Source organism: Lissotriton helveticus, chromosome 5_1 (assembly GCF_964261635.1).
Source record: "Lissotriton helveticus chromosome 5_1, aLisHel1.1, whole genome shotgun sequence".
NCBI classification, from domain to species: Eukaryota; Metazoa; Chordata; class Amphibia; order Caudata; family Salamandridae; genus Lissotriton; species Lissotriton helveticus.
In genome coordinates, this window is record NC_136065.1 from 694235688 (window position 1) to 694256464 (window position 20777).

Here is a 20777-nt window from a genome sequence, read left to right on the forward strand (position 1 = left end):
ATAATTGATATTCGTCCATATAATGATACGGGTCAATGCCCTCCAGCACTTTATCTTGTCTTCAATTTTCGATATTACTGTTCCATAGTTCTCTAACAAAAGTGAATTTGTGTGCTGACAAATCCAAAAGCCCACATATCTAAAGGAGGACGTACACCAATACAAAAGGCCGTCCATTGGGCAATATTGTATGCTGGGAATTAGTGGAAATATTGTAGATTTTTGACTGGTTTATAGAAATGTTGGACTTGTATTTGAATACAGTGAATACTCGACTAACAGGTGTCAGGTTACTATGTGGTTCACGAAGATATTGTGTAATGTCATGAGCATACAAAGAGATGACTACGTTTCGAGAAGTGAAGTCGGGAAGTAAAGTTGCGGCCTCTATGTGCATGGCATTGTGTAAAAGACGAGGCTTCAAGAGGTAAGTAAATCTTGAAGTTTATTGGAAGAAGGCACAACACAACCATAAGGACAGAGGTTAAAGCTATAACTGACATTCAATGGAATCTGGAATATAGAATGGGCCTCATACAATGCAGGCAGAGTGTTCCATATTCCAGGAGGGCAAGGGGATGGAAAGGAAAGAAAGATGCAACACATCTCACCCTTAACACAGAAAAATATATATATTTTTAATTATAATAACATTCAAGAAAAATACCTGGCAGGTAATAACCTGGGTCGAACATTACACTTAACTCTGGATGCAACAGATTGGTTGGAAAGAAAAGAGTTATTATCAGAGTTTGCATTTGGTCACTCTTCTTACATACCACACTCTACCAATCTGAGTAATAACACTGTTTTACAAACTTTGACAAGCTTAATAGGATGACCAAACTTGGAAGAGCCTTTTATCAGAAAACCAGGTTTTTCAATCCTGACTCAGTCACCCACAGCAAAATCTGGAACTTTAACATTCATCTTGGAGTCAAACAAAGTTTTCATCTTATTTTGCTTATTTTCAACTCGCTTGGCAATGAGATCCATGTCCACACACTCATCCACCTTACTAATTTTTTTAATCCACCATGGACAAATGTCTGAAGTAGGATCTCTGCCCTTCAAGAGTCTGAAAGGACTGGCTCCAGTCACAGAATGAGGAGTAATACGATACATCCATAATTTTTTCCTTACACCATCCTTCCAAGACTCATTGGTAATACTAGCAGACTGAATACTATCTTTGAGTACACGATTGAATCGTTCCACTTGGCCATTTTCTCTCGGCTCATATAAGGATGTAGTTATATGTCTAATATTACACATATGTAGAAAACTTTCCATCTCTTGAGATGTAAGTTGCACCCCATTATCCGTTACAATACCCTCAGGGGAGCCCTCACATGCAAAAATGTATTTGAAAAATTAGATGATAACTTGAGTAGAGATATTCGCAACGAATTTGAGATAGTCTACCATAACCAAAGCAAAACGGGCATTAGAAGGCAAGTGTGTAAAAGGACCTGAAATATCAAAAGCCACTTTTAGCCACTGGCACTCCGGCCAAGGAACTGGTTTAAGAAGGGCAGAAGCAACTTGTAACATGTTATCACTACTAATACACTCTGTGCATTCTCTGACAGACCTGTCCACCATTTTGTCAAGTCCAGGCCACCAAACGTTTGCCCTGATAAGCCGCTTCATAGAGGACATACCTAAGTGTCCTTGGTGAGCAAGAACCAAAAATGTATTCTGTAAAGAAGCAGGAGGAATGATCTTACATCCTTTAAATAGCAAACCACCAATCTCATCAGAGACACGACAAAAAGGGGCAATGTCAGCACTAGCCGATCTTTCTTTGGGCCAACCATTTCTCACACATTCAATAATGCGTTGACACACTTCATCTTTAATCATTTCAGCCATCCACTCAGTCTCAGACAAACATGAAAATTCCTGAGATCCAATATCCATGGCGGTGGAAACTATGTCCACATCTTGTTCATCACGAAGCTCACATTTATCAGGACATGGGAGTCTAGAAAGAAAGTCAGCTGTGACATTGTTTCTCCCTGCGACATACAACACTTCGAAATCATATTCCTGTAATCTGGATGTAAGACGAGCTATTCTGGCAGTAGAATTCCATCCTCCACCAGGAGACAATATGCCAACAAGAGGCTTGTGATCAGTCCTGAGGGTGAATCTATTTCCCCTGACATAATTGCGAAAGTGTTCTATGGCCCATATGCAAGCTAACAACTTCCTCTCAATCACAGCGTATCTTCTTTCCTTTACGGAAAGAGTCCTAGAAGCGAAAGCCACACACCATTCCTCCTTTCCACATGATTGGCTAAGAACTCCTACAAGACCATAAAGACTGGCATCAACCGTGATAATGCACCTCTTATTAAGACAAAAAGATTTTAAGGTGGGTGCATTAACAATTTCATTTTTAATTTGCTTGAAAGCTATCTCCCGTTTATCTGACCAGACAAAATCAGTAGACTTCCTGGTCAATTCCCTAGGAGGCTCCATTTTGGTGGCGAAATTTTTAATGAATTTGCTGCAATATTCACACAGGCCCGCAAAAGAGAGAAGTTTCTCTTTATTGTCAGGAGCAGGAGCATTGACAATAGCATCCACCAATGATTTTTTGGGCACAACACCATCACCAGAAAGCGTTTGACCAAGATATTCCACAGATTTGCAAAAAAACGTACATTTGCCAGCTTTAAGCGTCAAACCACTCTTTTCTAGTCTAAGGCAAACTTCCCAACATGATGAGAATGATCTTCATCGTTTTTAAAAAAGATTAAAATATCGTCCTGGAAGCATTTAACAAATTTGCTGATATCTTTAAAAATGTGGTACATGGCTCTCTGAAATACAGATGCAGCTGAGGCAAGACCGAAAGGCATTCTGTTGAATTGGAAAAGGCCATGGGGTGTGATAAAAGCAGTAAAGCTTTTAGAATCATTAGTAAGCTCAATTTGGTGATAAACCGATCGACGATCAAGGGTGGAAAAAACACAAGCACCATCGAACATACAAATCATCTCGTTAATGTTGGGAAGAGGGTGGCAATTGGTGACTAAACTACCATTAAGCACCCTCTAATCCACGCACAGCCTAATACTATTATCAGATTTTCGGGCTAAAACAATGGGAGAAACCCACTCCGAAGATTCAATTTGCTCAATTATGTCCTTTTCAATCATATCATCTAAGATGTCCTTTAACTCAGACCTAATGCTGATGGGAACTCCTCTTAATTTCTGTTTCACAGGGACAGAACCCTCCTTGATTTTGATCTTGTGAGAGAAACCAATACGTTTGCCAAGATTCTCGGAAAATACCTTGGGAAATAATTCAGAAAACTTAGTGGTATGAGAAGATAATGCAAGAACAGAAACAGGTTCTTTGCTTCTGGGGTTCAATAAGATTCCTAATCTGGCCTGGTCACGCCAACCCAACACTTTAACACCTTTAAAAGCTATGTATAACTTGATGGTGGCAGAATTGCCCTTGAATTCAATAAGTACTTCTTTGAAACCCATGAACTCAATGTATGAGCCATCAACATTCTGTGCCACAATATCTGGTTTACAAAGTAAATCAAGATCAACCAATTCTCCTAAGGATTGCCAGCAATAATATCTTGTGATTATAGTCCAACGAGATCCCGAGTCAGCCATGAGTTCAAGTTCTCTTCCCAAAATACTTACTTTACATTTTGGAGAAGAAATCTTTTCTGCCTCTGAGAAGTCCAAGAAATCTTGAATAGAAACAACAATGCCAGATTCAACATCCTCTTGAAGATGTTCACCACGAGAAGGATTACAAGTTACACATGAAACTTTCCCTTTAGACACTTTAGAAGGAGTTGGTGCAGGTTTTTTTGAATATGCAGTACTTCTTATAGTATTCTTACACATTTTGGAAAAGTGTCCTTAACATCCACACTTGCTACATTCCTTACCTAAAGCAGGAGAATGTGGAAAAGAAGCAATATGGTCGGGATTACCACACCTATAACAATAAATATGTTTGACACTAGAATCATTTCTGTCACTGGAATACACCTTAGAAGTACTAGAATTGACAGTATTTATCTCACTAGACGTGGAAGGTTTGGAATCTTTGTTAAGTGACTTCATCCATTTATCAGATTGTTCTAAGGCCTTAGCAGTACTATGGCTGCTTCTAAGTTAGGGTCACCCATTATCCAGAGTTGTTCTTGTACCTTCTTACTTCTTACATGGACAATGATTTGATCCCTGATCATTTCGTCAGTAATTAAACCAAAGTTACAATGTAATGATAATGCACAAAGAGCAGTGAGAAATTCATATTCATCAAAGCTTTCTCCCTCTTCTTGAGCTCTGGAGTAAAATGTAAATCTATTAAGAGCAACACTAGTTGTTGGTTTAAATCTACCCTCTATACGCAAAATAGGTTCATCATACACATTATGATCACCACCAAACCTGACAGGAGGAAGTGTTCTATAAACTACTTGTCCTGCAGAGCCTAAACAGTGAAAAAAAATTTTGTTTTTCTCCCCGCAGACATACGTTCTTCATCGATGGCTTTAAGGCAGGTGATGAACTCCTCCTTCCACCTAGTCCATGGAATGGGTGGTTCTCTTGTTTGTAGGAATTTGGAAGGTGAATCAAACTACATATTGGTAGGAAAGAAGCTATATAATGGTAAATGTATAAATGTATTCAAAATTGGAGTAAACTACCAAGTAAAATAAAAAATGACATCAAAGTGTGCTAGTCACTGTAGCAAAAATTAAGATGTGCAAGTCACCGTGATAGATGAAGGTAGCAAAACAATGTACACTGTACATTGTCACCGTAGTAAATGCAGGTAGTAAAGCAGGGTGTGCCTGTCACCGTAATTGATGCAGGCAGTGGACTGATAAAAAGCAAGGTGTGATCCCATTCTCGTCGCCAAAATGTTGTAAGTAGATTAGGTAGGCAGCAGGACACGTCTTCAGGTTATTAAGATAGACTTATTAAGATACACAGCAGAGCAGTAAACCTCACAGCTGACCAGACCATCAACTGCCAAGGCTGAGACCTCCACATACAAGATAGAACACTCTTAGGTACTATGGGAGGTTGGGAAGGTAGGAACACAAAGAAAGGGCTACTGACACCAAGTAGGCGTATTGAAGGAAGTACAAATTACAATAGCTTGTCACCCTGATTGATGCAAGTAGTATGCAAGTAGTAAAGTAGGGTGTGCCCGTCACCGTAATTGATGCAGGCAGTGGACTGAGAAAAAGCAAGGTGTGCCAGTCACCGTGATTGATGGAAGTAGTAGATTGATAAAAAGCATTTCCAACCTGTAAACACAGTACAACTACTTAAATAACTTTATATCATAAATATAAATACCGTGATAAAAGCTGTATGGAGCCAAAATTAAACCGGTATCAGGTATCGGGTGTATCAGGCGTATACTTATTTTTAAAGGAAACGTCCTTTTTATTATTAATGTGCAGTAGCTGTGCACATCAGCAAGGAATGCGGTGGTAATAAGGAAAAAAGAAGCTTCCTTACATAGTCTCCGCAGTAGTCTCCGTTGCAATTCTTCCGCAAGAGATATGGTGTGTATCCAAAGTAACCAGTAAAAATGGCGTTGTTACGTTGCGTGCGAACATTGCGCGATGACGCGGCCACGTTTAAACGTACGGCGTGACATCTGAGAAGTGCAAAGGAAGATCCAAGGAAATGCGCGCAGGAAAGACAATGCGCGTCTTACAATACCTACGATGACTTGTTGGATCAGGAGCTCATGAAGTCTCTAAGCAACGCTTCAGGCATCTAGGTCATATGTAATAATCAAATGACAGCTTGAAAAAAAAAATACGTGTATCCTCAACCACGTAGAAAGAGGAAAAGTACGTTAAAATACCTTAAGATGCAGCCTAAAATGCCAGGAATTTGCAATTTGAAGCCCACAGCACAAAAAATATGGAGGCAGACTCTGAGAACTTCAACAAGACAAAGGAATGAAGTAGATCGGGTTCGGAAGACCTCACAGCACCTGTGCCTTCAAGATGTAGCCAACGAAGTCTTCGATGGATCGTCGCCAATTTGTAAAAGACGAGGCTTCAAGAGGTAAGTAAATCTTGAAGTTTATTGGAAGAAGGCACCGCACAACCATAAGGATAGAGGTTAAAGCTATAACTGAAATTCAAGGGAATCTGGAATATAGAACGGGCCTCATACAATGCAGGCAGAGTGTTCCATATTCCAGGAGGGCAAGGAGAAACAGGGATGGAAAGGAAAGAAAGATGCAACACATTGCGTAATAACACATGGTAGTATCTCCAATGTCAGTGCAAACCAGATGCATGAGAGCGGGCACCTTTCATGGGTGCTCCTAAAGATTGGGATTAGTGTTTAAAGGAGTCCATAGAAGTGGACTCTGGTGTGTGGCTCGGCATGGAGTAATCGGACCCAGTGCAGAAAAGAGGTAGGGGATCCCCATTCTAGTTAAAATAAGAAAAAGGAAATTCCATTCCAGGGAACCAAAAGCTTAAGTAGTGTCTAACAGGACTGCTTCGGCTTTTAAGATCGGATTTAGTTGATGTATGAGAGCACCTGAAGGACAGGTTTAATACAAATCTTTAAAATCATTTCAATGATGTGTCGACCTAAGTCAACAATTATAATGTTTTGCTCACAATTCTCTTCATTTGCAGCACATTCCAATTTTGAGGCCTCTGAGAATGCCAAGACTTATTCAAATGCTTCCCTTGACAAAGTCTCAGCTTCTGTATGTGATGTTCAAATTCAGGAAGTGTTGAAATTGTTGTGCAAATATCAGCTATCTCCAGTCTCAATACAAACTGTTGAAGAACTGCATGCAGGGTGGAATTGTGTGAACAGAATAATCAAAAGTTCATCCAAAGTATGACATTCCATCTTTAATGATTTATCAACAATTATCTATGTGCATCTGTGTATTTCATTGTGCAATTTCCAAAATTAAATTTGCCGTGTGTTTCATGACACCTGTGATCACAAATGCATGCATCCAAATTATAACAATTTCCATTGTATTTTGGATCTTAGAGGCGCAGACTCAGTGTGGGCTCTATACATGCTGTGCCATCTGATTAACCACCTGTACTGTATGCAAAACAAGGGAAATGAAAGTTACTAAAAGATATCAGTGCACTGTGAAAACCAAAAAAGAAAGATGCACTCACAATCACCAGTGAGCTAAATCAACGTGAGTGCAAAGCTTCAAGCTTCACATGAACGCTTAGGGTGAAATGTACCTCGCTGACCTCATTGGTATCCTAGTAAAAGGAGCACTCCCCTGAATCCTATATATGACTGGTAAGCCACTGAAACATAATGAACAGCCATGTGAAAACCAACCATCTGAAAATCACACTGCTCAGTATAACTACCTTCCACCAACGATTGTGCGCTGAATCTGCTGTCAATAATGTTCAATGCTCATTTGTCCCGAACGCCTTCCATCTGTAGACAGTGCATAGAGAGAAACCTGGAGGTGAACAAGATCCGGAAGAGGAAATCTTATAACCAGGAGTATGTTAAAAAAAGAAGGTTCCATCTTGAACAAGTTCAAAACACGTTAGTAATGTGAGAGCATGTGACCTAAATAAACATGATGAAGCAAATGTCAACCAAACAAGAGTTTATTACACTCATACGTTGTTCTATTGTAACAATAACTAGGGGAAAGTGGGAAGTGAAAACAAAAGCAGCAAGTGTACACTTAAAATCACACCACTTACAGATGCCATCTTGTAAACAATACAGTGAAAGTAATCAATACTGAGCTCCAAGAAGTTAAAACGTTTTCAGCACCCCGTGTATACAACACCACACATATTGCAATTTAATCCAACAATACTCATTCTAGGTTTCCTGCAATACGAAATTTGATTAATGTGAAAAAATGAGATGCTGATTGTAAACAATGACCCTTAGAAGAAACAAGACATCTCCAGTCTCTCATTTATGCTGTTCGGATGCAGCATGTTCAACAATTTAGTCACAACTATCTCTCTTTGGAGAAGCTTTTTGATGTTGCCTATTTCCTGGTAATAGTTGGCAATCTCCAAAATTTGAAACTGCAATTGACCAATATTATGTCCAGGTTCTATCCAGTGAACTACTACACTCGATTTCTTATATCAGTTTCAAAATGTTACTTTTATGTTCCATTATCCTAGTACTGATCTTTCTTTCTGTTATACTCACATATAGTAGTACACATGGGCACTCCAAAAAGTAAATAATAATTTTGCTGTTATAATCTCCTGAATACTGTAAATGAAGTTTAAAACCCTTGTGAGGGTGAGTGAAGATATTACCAGTGATCATATTATTACAATGTATGCAATTATTGCATTCCTTGGTGCTAGAATGTTTTTGGTAGGGTTTCAATAAAAGAACCTCCTTGATGTTGTTAGGGTGTTGATATGCAAACAAAAGTCGATTTGTAATAGCGCCCATCTTTTATTGTAGAAATGTTGTAACTCGCAATCAAGCACAAATTGTGAGGTGTAATTTACAATGGTCGTACATCTGGCCCGGAGTCTTTTACTACTCAGGCTACGACAAAGATTTCTTATCATAACTGTGGTCATACCTGTATTGGGATACCAGTGTATTTTTAAAATTGGGGTTAAGAGAATTTGTGAGCGCGCTGTTGATGCCTCAGCAGTAGGATGATGGTGCAAGTCAGGTGAGAAGTGCGTTCATATGAATGATTCAACACTGAAATTTCAGTCCACAAGCAATGCAATTTACAGTTGAGGTGCACTGTGAGACCTCAATGGTTGTCTAAGGAATGGGATGGCTGGGCCCTATTGCAGCTCAGAATTAATGTACCTTGTGAGAGCTTTGGGAATATTTCAAAAGTGGGATATCATTTTAGGGTGGAAGACTAATAGAGGGGCACTGTGAATCTTGTGTGCACACTTGCAAGTTGCTTTGACCCACAAGTTTGATGAGGGCAACCAATTGTATCCGCTTGCTTTCCAGTCTGATAGGTTACAGAATGTCAGAGTCCTCCATTTAATTTCTGTTGTCTATGATTCTATACATTAATGCTATCAAGAATATGGCTTACTTTTCAAACTATCATTCCCTCTCCCACTGCCTCTCTTAACAATCCCCAAAGCTTTATCCTTACATTTTTTTATACATCATATTGTTGGACTCTCAGGTGCACAACCTTCCATCTGTTTAAGTAAAATACACCTGTGCCTCCATTGAAGTTCTTCCCCGTAGCAAGCCAAAAAAGGGACAATAACTGGAAACATTTTTGAGGTTCTCTGAGTTACCAAACAGAATGTCAACCTAGGTGAGCAAAAACTGTTTTATCCTTCCAAAAGCAAAGACAGAGGGACAGAAGAAATAGCACAAGACCACACTCGGTTACTGTAAATACTCTTCCTTGCACCATTTCCTACCTCTCATAATATACATAAGTACGATCAAGACCGGTTGTGGCTTACTCGAAATGAAAAGCCACCATATTCAGGTATGCAGCACTTGAGACCATCATTACATTCCTAAAGTGAATTCTTATAAGAAGCAGACCAGAATATTGCACGGCCCGCCACTGCATCAGCACAACACACCACCTGCAGCCTGTAACATTGAAAAAAAGTATATTGTGGAGCCTAGCATTTTCCCCTTTGCCATCCCTCAGAGACCCCCTCCCTCTGACACCCAGAAATCCCAAAATCCTCTGGTGGAGATGGCCTGGAACAAAGGAAAACAGTCAGCCCCTACCTGGGAATATGCTTTATCCAGTAGAACCCCAATTCATATACTAATAATTACCAAGCGTTGCTAGGGTTCCTTCCTCAAAAGGCCATTATTTACAAATAGTGCCTCACACTGCCTTGTGTTGACTGTCTCTAGAGAGCTATGACAAGACGATTGTGTCATTCAGACCACCCTGGTCTCTTGTTCATGAAGCTTTGGAGCACCTAGGAAGGATCATCACCTGGTCGAAATTAAAATATGGGGTATATTATGGAGAGAGACGATAGAAAGATTTCAATACCTTTGAATTTAGTTCTATACTGATTCAGGACTTCAAACATATCAGACAAATCCAAAACCCCAAATGCTGCTGAGATATTATAAATACCAATAACAGATCTTTTTGTGAGGAGATCCATATGGATCCCTTCTAAAGGCATAAAAGCAGTCCGATATCATTTCTCAAGACCAAATAGAAAGTCCCATACAGGCACAATCACCATTCTCACTAACACAAAAATTACCCGTCCCTGCACCTATTCAGCTAACTTTTCTAGCCTTCCCCAAGGCTGCAGAAATGTTTTGATAACCACCCAATGCTCCTTCAGTACCATCATTCACAGAGCCTTACAGAATTGCTCCACTAAAAATTCAAATATTATGGGAGGAGAATGTGACTGAGGGCCTAAGGCTCCTTAACTGGACTGAGTCGCAAGGAGGTGTAAAGACCTTACATGAAGGACGTCACAATTGCTGCTATACCCGTCACCTCGGTAAAAACCTCTAGATTTTCCCAAATATTAAAGATCCACTATCTCAACCCTCAGAATGAGAACCTGAGAGGCTGAAATTGGCATTAAGAGAGACCTAAGGACCAATCAGAGAAGGGTTAAACTCTAACAGGCATTTAGGTGTGGCTGCTCTCCTTTGTAATAGTGTAGACCAAGACTAACTGAATTTTGCAAATACTATGTGAATCAAAGAGAATATAGTAAATGTACACTGGAGTAGGCTGTGCCATTCCATCACAATGCCTCCACACCCTATGCCTTATCAAACTGTTTTCAAGATCAGTAGAACTCCTCTCTCTTGAAGTAAACTGATCCAGTGTTAAAGTGCCAATCTTGATGCATGACACTTATCTACGATGAAGTCCTGTGATTGTGGGACTACCCAGTCCACATTCAGTTAATCCACACCTACTGTCGGAACTACCATCAAGGCAACCAGCTACATCTATGCCATGTTGTAGAGCCTGTTTGGAAACTAATTCTGACACTGGTGACATTGCTCCAGCTAACATTTTATGTACACCCTGTCTACCTTACTGTTTGCCTGAATTATTACGACAGCTTGCTGTATATGAAGACCTCAAGAATGTTCTGAATGGGGGCGTGGCCAACAGCATGGCCGGTTAGGACGTGCTGAGACGGAGCTCCCGCCGAGCTGCCTCAAGATCCGTCGTTATACCTTGCCTGCTCGTCACCAAAACGCAGGTGGAGGTGCCAAAGGTGTCCTGCACCTACTGAGTGTGACCACCGTGCACGAAATTGCACCCGGGAGGGAGTGCAGCGGTCCGGTGTTCACCGCTCGCACGCCGGACTACAGCAAGATGGCGGCTGCCAGCGCCAGGGTGAAGTGAGCTCCGTGACTGCGGGAGCTGGGCACCCGGGCGCGGACCAGAGGAAGGTGAGCGGCGGTATCCTGCATATATGCACCCCGGACGGGCGTCCGCATCTACCGCGTTTTCCGGCAGAGGACAGCCGTTGTAAGGCGACCTTCACCAAGATGGCGACCGGAGTGCAAGGGGCACGTCGGAGGTGCTGAGTCCCGGGAACTGCTATCCCAACACCCTGACACCCGATACCCGACATCACCACTGGTGGGGCGAGGCGGCCAGCGGAGGGACCCGTCGGAGCCCCCCCCCGGAGGCAGCGTCCGAGACGAGGTAAACGGGCCCCGCCCGCGTCCCTGAACACAGCTGACTCCCGGCGAGGTCTGGACCCCGGGCACTGGCGGAGTGAGTGCGCGGGAGCCGTCCTTTTCCCCTAGACTGTTTGGTGTGTGGAAGTGGGGGACACCAGCGAGGCCCCGAGACCTTCGCGACCCGAGGGACGTTGCGACAGGGGTGTCCCCATGATCCAGGGGAAGTGGTAACTGCTGGGGAGCTGGTGATACGACGTGGAGGTTGCAGGAGAGGATAGGCCCGGTTCTTGGCTGCGGCGTGGAGGCGAGGCCCCTGAGTGCACCTAGACGCTGCTGGCCAGACACAAAGTGAGGCGCCGGGTCCCCTGGGGCACCGACGGACTAGGAGCAGAGCACCACTTGGGAGAGGAGCTGGGTCTCAGCCCCCTGAGGAGCTCAGGAACGACGCAGTCCATAGACCACCACCACGTGGGAAAGGAACGGACCAGACCACCGCTACTCGTCATGGGCAAGAGGGAGACACTACCGAAAGGACCCAAGCAGGGCCCGATGGATACCTTCGCCGCACCGCGCCAGACGGTGAATGGACCCCCGGCAGCCCCGGCCCAGGGCACACGCTCGGATACGGACCTGCTCATGGAAGCCATCCGGGCGTCGCGCACCGACATACAGGAGTCGAGAGCGGCGTTGGAGACCAAGATCGGCGAGGTGGGTTCGGAAGTAACACTCCTGCGACAGGATTTTAGGAATCTATCTGAAAGGGTCACCAACGCGGAGACGCGGATGGATGGGGCGGAGACCTCTATCGCTGCCCTACGAAAAGACATGACGGAACTGCAGGCCTCACATCGCCAACTCCTCTGGAAGGTGGATGACGCCGAAAACAGGGCACGCCGCAACAACCTGCGCTTCGTAGGCTTTAGAGAAGGATGCGAGAAGTCCGACATGGTGGCATTTCTGAAAACGTGGCTGGTAGACCCTTTCCCGGAGGCGCAATTCTCAAACTGTTTCGTGATAGAGAGGGCGCACAGAGCTCTCCTCGCCAAACCACCGACAGGAGCGCGTCCACGTCCGATCATTGCACGCTTCCTGAACTTTGCTGATAGGGACTTGATCTTGAAAGAGGCAAGGAAGCTGGGGGAGATCCGCTTCGAAAATACGCACATCATGATTTTCCCAGACTATAGCCAGGAGGTACAGAAGCAGAGGCGATCCTTTGATGCAGTGAAGGCGAAACTGAGAGACCAGAAAATCGCCTATATGCTACTGTTCCCGGCGAAACTTAAGGTGCTCTTTAATGGACAGACCCTCTTCTTCACACATCCGGAGGACGCATGGCAGTGGCTGGAGGAGCGGCCGATCCTAAACAGCAGGGAGATAGCCAACCGGGATCTGTTGGACAGGTCTGTGAGAAATGCCGCACACTGGGAAATCCCTAAGGCGCAAAGACTGAAGGCTAGAAGATCTAAGAGGCGGACCCCAGTGACACCATACAGGGGTCAGGACACGGGAATGCTGCGAAGGGGGCGCTCAGCCTCACCGATCGGGGCGACTGGCTCAGGATCCAGATTTGCGGCGCTGAGCATCACGACTCGCTCGGAGGGTGAAGACAACGAGGTGCGGGACGGTCACACGTCGGGTGGAGAGGATGAGGAGGAAGGGGAACAATCCGATCACCCACTGGTACGAGAAATCCGTGTATTGGAACAGGACTTGACAGAACAGCACAGCGCGCCTGAATCAGAGATTCTGGACTCTAAATCATGAGCGGAGGCGGATACGCAGTTGGGGCAAACTAGGCACCCACTTGCTTCGAGGTGTGGACGGACTCCCTGATACCTAACGGTTCCATGGGACTGGATTGGCAGCTGGTTGCAGGGAAGCACGCAAGTTGGCACCCCCTTAAGTTTTGTTTTGCATTTTTGTGGTGTTTTTGAGAGTTTGTAAGGGAGGGTATAGTGGGTGGGCGACAGGCCTACTCCTACTGAAAGTCATGTCCCGCATAGGGGCACATCTGGAGGGGGAGGGAGGTGGGGAGGGGGAGGGGGGGAAGGGGTTTTCTAGTTTGTTGGGGCAGGGGTGTGGGTAGGAACTCGCGTTGGGGACATTGGGGGGGGATGTTGGATACGGGACCACTCATTGGGACACAGTCAAATGCACATGAATCACCGTTGTCACACACAGCTGCTATGGTCTCCTACTGACCTCCAGATGAGCAACACAGTATGGCAGACACACTAAGGACTACTGAACGACCTCAGAGGGGGATCTCCATTCTGACATGGAATGTCAATGGACTGGGATCCAAAATAAAGAGAGGATTGGTAAACTCGTACATCAAAAGGGTCGCCCCGGACCTTATACTTTTACAGGAAACACATCTTAAGGCAGGACTCTGTACGTTCATAGCGAGGGGGAGATACAAAGTCCTGACTCACGCTGGCTATACGTCAGGAGCCAGGGGAGTCGCAATCCTAATTAACAAAACACATCCCTTTACCATCACACGCGCCTGGAGTGATCCACAAGGTACATACGTGGGAATACAGGGGACATGGAATAGACTGAACGTGACAGTTATCTCAGTATACGCTCCGCCAAAACTCCAATCACGCACACTTAGGGAAGTGGCAGCCATCCTGTTGGATACGGCAGACACGATGCAAATAGTGGGGGGGGACTTTAATGACGTCATGTCAGAAGTATTAGATCGTTCAGGTGCAACACGCAGAGAGGGGAGGCAATCGACACTGGCAACATACATGGCGGAAATGGGACTCACCGATATATGGCGATGGCGACACCCGACACAGGAGACGTTCTCCTTTTACTCAGGGGCCCATAAAACCTTCTCCAGGCTAGACTACATTTTTGTTGCTAGGCAATACCTGTCGGAGGGGGATGAGTGCACCTACAAAGCAAGGGGGATATCAGACCACTCACCTCTGTATGCAACCTTAGGGAAACACACTGTACGGCGAGAGGCAGAGTGGCGATTGGCAGCATGGGACCTACAGACCCCCGAGATAACACGGGGACTGCGGGCGGACATAAAGGTGTATGTGGCGGAGAACAGAGCTTCAGTAGACTCCAATATTACCTTTTGGGAGGCCATGAAAACGGTGTTGAGGGACAGAATCAAAGGAAGATTAAGGGACGACCGTTTTAAACAGCATAGGGAGACGGCAGGGCTAGAAACTGAAATCCTAGTGTTGGAAAGCGAATGCCATGTAAACAAAGGTGAGGGCACACTGAGGCGACTGCTAGACAAACAAAGGGAATATAGACAACTGGTCTCTAACGAGGCAAAGACACAATCACTGGCAACGCTACACCGCCTATATGATGTAGGTGACAAATCGGGCAAACTTCTGGCATGGCTCGGCAGGAAGAAACGGGCGGCACGGTGGGTGGAAAGGATCAGGAGGGACGGGGGACGCATGGAATCCACTGACAAGGGCATAGCGGAGGCGTTCGCACTCCACTATGAGAATTTCTATAGAGGCAGAGACCTCGGCACAGTTGACGAGGCTCTACGATATATGGAACAGGTGGACATCCCACTCCTGGATGCAGAGCTCAGCGCCCCACTAGAGGCAGATATCACACTGGAGGAGATTAGTATAGCCATAAATAAACTAAAGGCGGGGAAAACACCGGGACCCAACGGGTTCCCGGCGGAATTCTTTAAAAAGACGGCCGACTTGCTGACTCGTCACTTGTTGGCCTTATATGTTGAAGCCTATGAGATAGGGACTCTCCCACGAGACCTAACATTGGCGACCATAGTACCGATACATAAACAGGGCAAGCCAGAAGAGGATTGCGCCTCATACCGCCCCATCTCACTGCTGAACATGGAGGTGAAAGTGCTGGCCACGATTCTAGCGACACGCCTCCGGACGGTCGTTCCTGACCTCATCCACACAGACCAATCGGGGTTTCTGCCGGACAGAGCGACAAAGCTCAACCTCCGACGGGCACACAACTGGCTTCAAGAAGTGAAAGATAGGACGGAACCGCACTGGTTCCTGTCCCTGGACGCTGAAAAGGCGTTCGACGCAGTACACTGGCCCTTTCTCGTGGCGGTGATGAGGCGGTTTGGCTTTGGTCCGCGCTTCCAGAAATGGATAGAGCTGCTGTACACGGCTCCGAAAGCGCGGGTACGAGTGAATGGATGGCTATCGCGTGAATTCCATGTAGAAAGGGGCACGAGACAAGGATGCCCGCTGTCCCCACTACTCTTTACACTCACGATAGAAATCTTGGCGGCCAAAATTCGGCAAAACCTGGGGATCCATGGTTTCACGTGGAGTAATTCAGGGGAGGCACAGGAAAAAATGTCATTATATGCGGACGATGTATTACTGTACATCACGAAACCCGAGGTCTCAGTAGGGACGTTGTTTAGAGAGTTGGAGGGCTTTGGGGCGATGGCAGGCCATACCATCAACTGGCACAAATCAGTTTTGTATACGCCGCGGGGACCTGTGACGGAAGTGACGCTGCCGGACCGGCTACTCACTACCGCGGAGGGGTTCCAGTACCTTGGGGTTTATATCACCCTGGACAAGAAGCTCTCGTTCCAGCGTAATGTGGAACGGATAATGGAGGAGGCAGTAGCAGATATGACGAGATGGAGGCGGCTACCGCTTACCCTACTGGGAAGAGCGGCAATGTATAAAATGATTACGCTACCCAAATTCCTCTACGCACTGCAGAATGAGTACTACCCGCTCCCGGCTAACACGATCACCAAAATACATGCAGAACTGCGATCTTTCCTATGGCTAGGCAAACAACCACGCATCGCACTCCAAACACTCCAACGACACCAGTATAGTGGAGGGATCTCACTTCCGAACCTGGAGGCATACTACTGGGCGGAACACTTGACCCCTATAACCGACTGGCTGCACGCACCTGTGGATCACCCGACCTATGCATTGGAAAGACACAAATTGTCCACGCACAATATATTTCACTACTTATATGGGGGGAGGGCGGGCAGACAGCTCCTGCCCGCTACCATGATCACGATTCGAGCCTGGACACGGGCCTCGAGAGTCACGGGGTGGGAGGAGAAAACTACACGCCAGACACCACTATGGCAGTGCAGCTGGCTCACGGAACTTCAAAAGTTGAAAGACTTCCAAAGGTGGGACGACATAGGGATATCCACGATCGGGGATGTGATTAGACAGGGTGAGCTGAAGACGTTCGCAATGTTGCAGGCAGAGTTTGGATTACACCGTTCACAACAGTACAAACACTTGCAGCTAGTACATGCATGGAAAGCACAGAAGATATCGCTACAAGATATACCGGAATATTCACCCCTAGAAGGTAGACTCTTGCAGGAGCAAATAATACACCAGGCAGTGTCCCTCACCTACAAAACACTCACAAATAATATGTTAGGGGATTTGGCGAAACTCAGGAGTGTGTGGGAGGCGGAAGTGGGGCAATTTGAGGACTTAGACTGGGAGCTGATCCTGATGCACCCCCGAGAAGTGGCCATTAAGTCGCGGCTACGGCTGATTCAGTTGAATGTGCTGCACAGGACGTACTTCGATAGGAGACGTCTCCTTAAAATGGGGAGGATAACGGATGACACCTGCCTTCGATGCAGGGCCGGACAAGGGGACTTCTACCACACTATCTGGTCTTGTGCGGCGATTCAAGTGTATTGGTCCCAAATCTTCGCGGAATTAGGGGAAGTGCTGGGAGTGGAGCTGGCGCTGGACCCGAAACTGGCACTACTGGGAATGGTGACAGAAGTAGACCTGCCGCGCCCTCATATTATCTTCCTGGTGTTGGCTTTGGTTGTAGCGAAAAGGGATGTTGCAAAATACTGGGGGGTGGCGGAGAGGCCGGCAGTAGAGGAATGGAGGAGGGGGTTAGACCTCTATATGGCGGCAGAACGAGTGACGTACAAAGCGAGAGGCTGTCCCAAAAAATTCCGAAAGGTGTGGGGTAAATGGAGGCACTACCATGGCCTAGAAGCCGGGCACTTTGGAGGTAACTCATAGACGAACAGAGTACAGAGGAGGGAGTGGGAGATAGCCTGATGTAGATCGATGCACGGTAACAGACCAAACCTACTGAAAACTGGGAGTCACCGTACATGTGTGGCGATCTACCGTAGCATGGGGAGAGGGAGACAAGCATCAGTAGAGTAGGCACACATGGCACTGATGGACTAGTGACGCTTAGTTTGCTAGACATGTGATCGGACTATTAACACGTTGAGGGGTGAATCCAACCAGTTTTGTTGATAGGGGGGGGATGGGATGGGGGGGGAGTTGTGGGAGAAAAAAAAAAAAAACTAAAGCAGGGCTGGGGAATGACGTGACGTGCTCGCAAGTCACGGACTGAATGCAACTGACTTAATGAAAAGTATGTCGCCGCCCGGCCTCCGGGTTGAGGGCGTGAAGGCTGTGGATATAGCAACTTGATGTAAGTTTTCTCATGCTGAATTTGAACCTGGTGTGACTGTATTCTTTTATACCTGCACAAAAATAAAGTTTAAAAAAAAAAAAAAGATTAAGGCATGGTCGGTTAACGCTGTGTGTCATATTGATTAATCACTAAAAAAAAAAAAAAAAAAAAAGAATGTTCTGAATGGCATTTAAGTCTCACCATTTGGACATTCTCTGGCATTTTCCCATGCACCATTGGCACCTCACTTTCACCTGTGCCAATATCAGTCTCCAACCTGCTGCAGTTATGTTAGTCGAGATCTCATAATGAACTGGATGGTCTTAGTTTATACCTAGTCGAGGTTCTGATGTTTAAACCAATCTGTATTCCACCTGTTTCTCAAAACCATTGATACGAACGGGCTTTGTTTTCATTTGACATACGTTTCCACCAACCCCTGGTATCATTCACCAATGATATCACGTGTAACCCTCTCCAGAAACCGAGAAAGACTTTTGCTTCTATGTGGCTCTATGTCCTTAGCTCAACCTATGTTCATGGCTCCTGCTTCTGTAAAATTGATAGAGTGAAAATTCTAGTGCATATACCTTGGCATCTCGCGATTTAATCATTGTTAGATCCATTCAAAACATTAGCCCTGTAAAGGTCAGAGTCTGGGATGGTATGTGTAGGGAAGTCACTTCCACCCTCAGTAATAATAAGTGCAGGAGTCTGGTTGGCGAAGATAGAAGTTTAATGCATCTTCTTAAGTCAAGAGTTCACAGCACAATCATCACAGTTCCCAGATCCCCCGCAAATCATAACAATTCCAATTCAGAACACTATCTTCCACGAGCACTTTGATGCTCGTGGAAGATACATACATTCCAATACAATGATGTAAGTATGCAACACATCTTCCCCCTTATTTTTTGTTTATTTTTTTTTACATCTACATAACAAAATCCTTTAACCTAACCGGAATTTGACGTTCTCTCCTCTCCCTTTGATTTTCTTTGTATCTATCAGAACAACCAGAATTGGACATAGGATAGACAAGGCTGTACATTTTTTTTTTAATCACTCCTACTTGTGTTTTTTGAAGAATAACCCAAATCTTTACACAATGAAATTCTATTGAAATTTCACACATTACCCCCTTCAATTCTGATTGCATTATTGAACACTTTGATAACCTCCTTAGGATCCGACCAACATTGAGATCCCTTGAAAACATTGGCATTCCTTTTTACTCGAACAAAATCCCCAACAACAACTTTTTGCTTACTTGCAAAACCTCTTTCGTTGTCCATGTTCATTTTCATCTTATGATTGTAATCCTCAACTCTTTTTATCATGTCATAGTCAACATTACATTTCCCATCATTTGAAACCTTCTTTTTTAACCACCATGGAACCAAATTGGTACTAGGTTTCCTTCCCCTCAGAAGTTCAAATGGACTAGCCAAAGTAACCGAGTTTGGGGATGTCCTGTAGGATAAAAGCATAGAATCTAAAGCATTCCTCCAATTTAATCCACTTTTAATAAAAAGCTGGATAGCTTCTTTCACTACACGATTGAAGCGTTCCACCTGGCCATTTGCCTCAGGATGGAATACAGTAATTCTTTTGTGTGTAATTCCACACTTATTAAAAAAAAACTCCATGTCATGACTAACGAATTGCGGACCATTGTCCGTAACAATTTCCTGTGGTATCCCTTCTCTGCAAAAAATACTATCCAAAAATTCTATAATTTTTTGAGATGTTACCTCTTTGACCATTTTTACCTCCGGCCACTTTGAAAAGTAATCAATTAAAACAATACCAAAACTTTCATCCTTAGGTAATACATGAAACGGCCCAATTATATCAATTCCCAATTTCCTCCATGGACCATCTGGAAAATCAACAGGTTTAGACTCTGCCCGTAAAGGAACAGCAGATTTATCACTGTTCGTGCATTCACTACAATGCCGTACAAATTGTTCAATTGAAGAATCAATTCCAGGCCACCAGAACACTTCCTTGATCCGCCTACGCGTAAAGGAAATCCCTAGATGTCCCTCATGACCAATATCCATGATGGTGTGCCTCAAACCAAAGGGAGGTATTATTTTATCTTCTCTTAACACAATGCCATTTTCAATTGCTAACTCACCATTAATTTTGGCAAAACTCATTAATTCTCCAGATAACATCCTCAATTCTGGCCATCCTTGAACAATAAATTCCTTTACCTTACTCAGCTCAATATCCTTCTCGTCCATCCAAATCTCTTCCCTCAAAACATGCCTTCCACTATTTATTAAATTCACATCACGAACAGTGAAAGCTACCTCACAGTCATCCTCCTGAAATGTTCCATCTTCACTTATAGGCAACCTAGACATGCAATCTGCATGAAAATTGGCCTTCCCTTGAACATATTCAATACTAAATTGAAAAGATTGCAATCTTGACGATAATCTTGCCAAACGTGCAGACATAGACCTACCGCCACCTGGAGACATCAAAAATACAAGTGGTTTATGGTCTGTTTTAATGATGAACTCTGTTCCCCAAAGAAAACTCCTGAAATGTTCTGCACCCCACACGCAAGCTAGAAGCTCCCTTTCAATAACTGAATAGTTTTTCTCAGCTTCCCTTAATGCCCTAGATGCATAGGCTACTACCCATTCATTATGATTATCTCTTTGT

General features: G+C 44.7%; 1 protein-coding gene across 1 annotated transcript in view; it reads right to left on the bottom strand.

Annotated features, from left to right (window-relative positions):
• Positions 1–20777, bottom strand: part of P4HA1 (prolyl 4-hydroxylase subunit alpha 1) — a 574677-nt gene that overhangs the window by 514950 nt on the left and 38950 nt on the right. The window contains exon 2 of the mRNA XM_078643088.1: positions 7391–7488. The gene's annotated coding sequence lies outside the window, so the exon portion shown is untranslated. The remainder of the gene's footprint in view (positions 1–7390; positions 7489–20777) is intronic.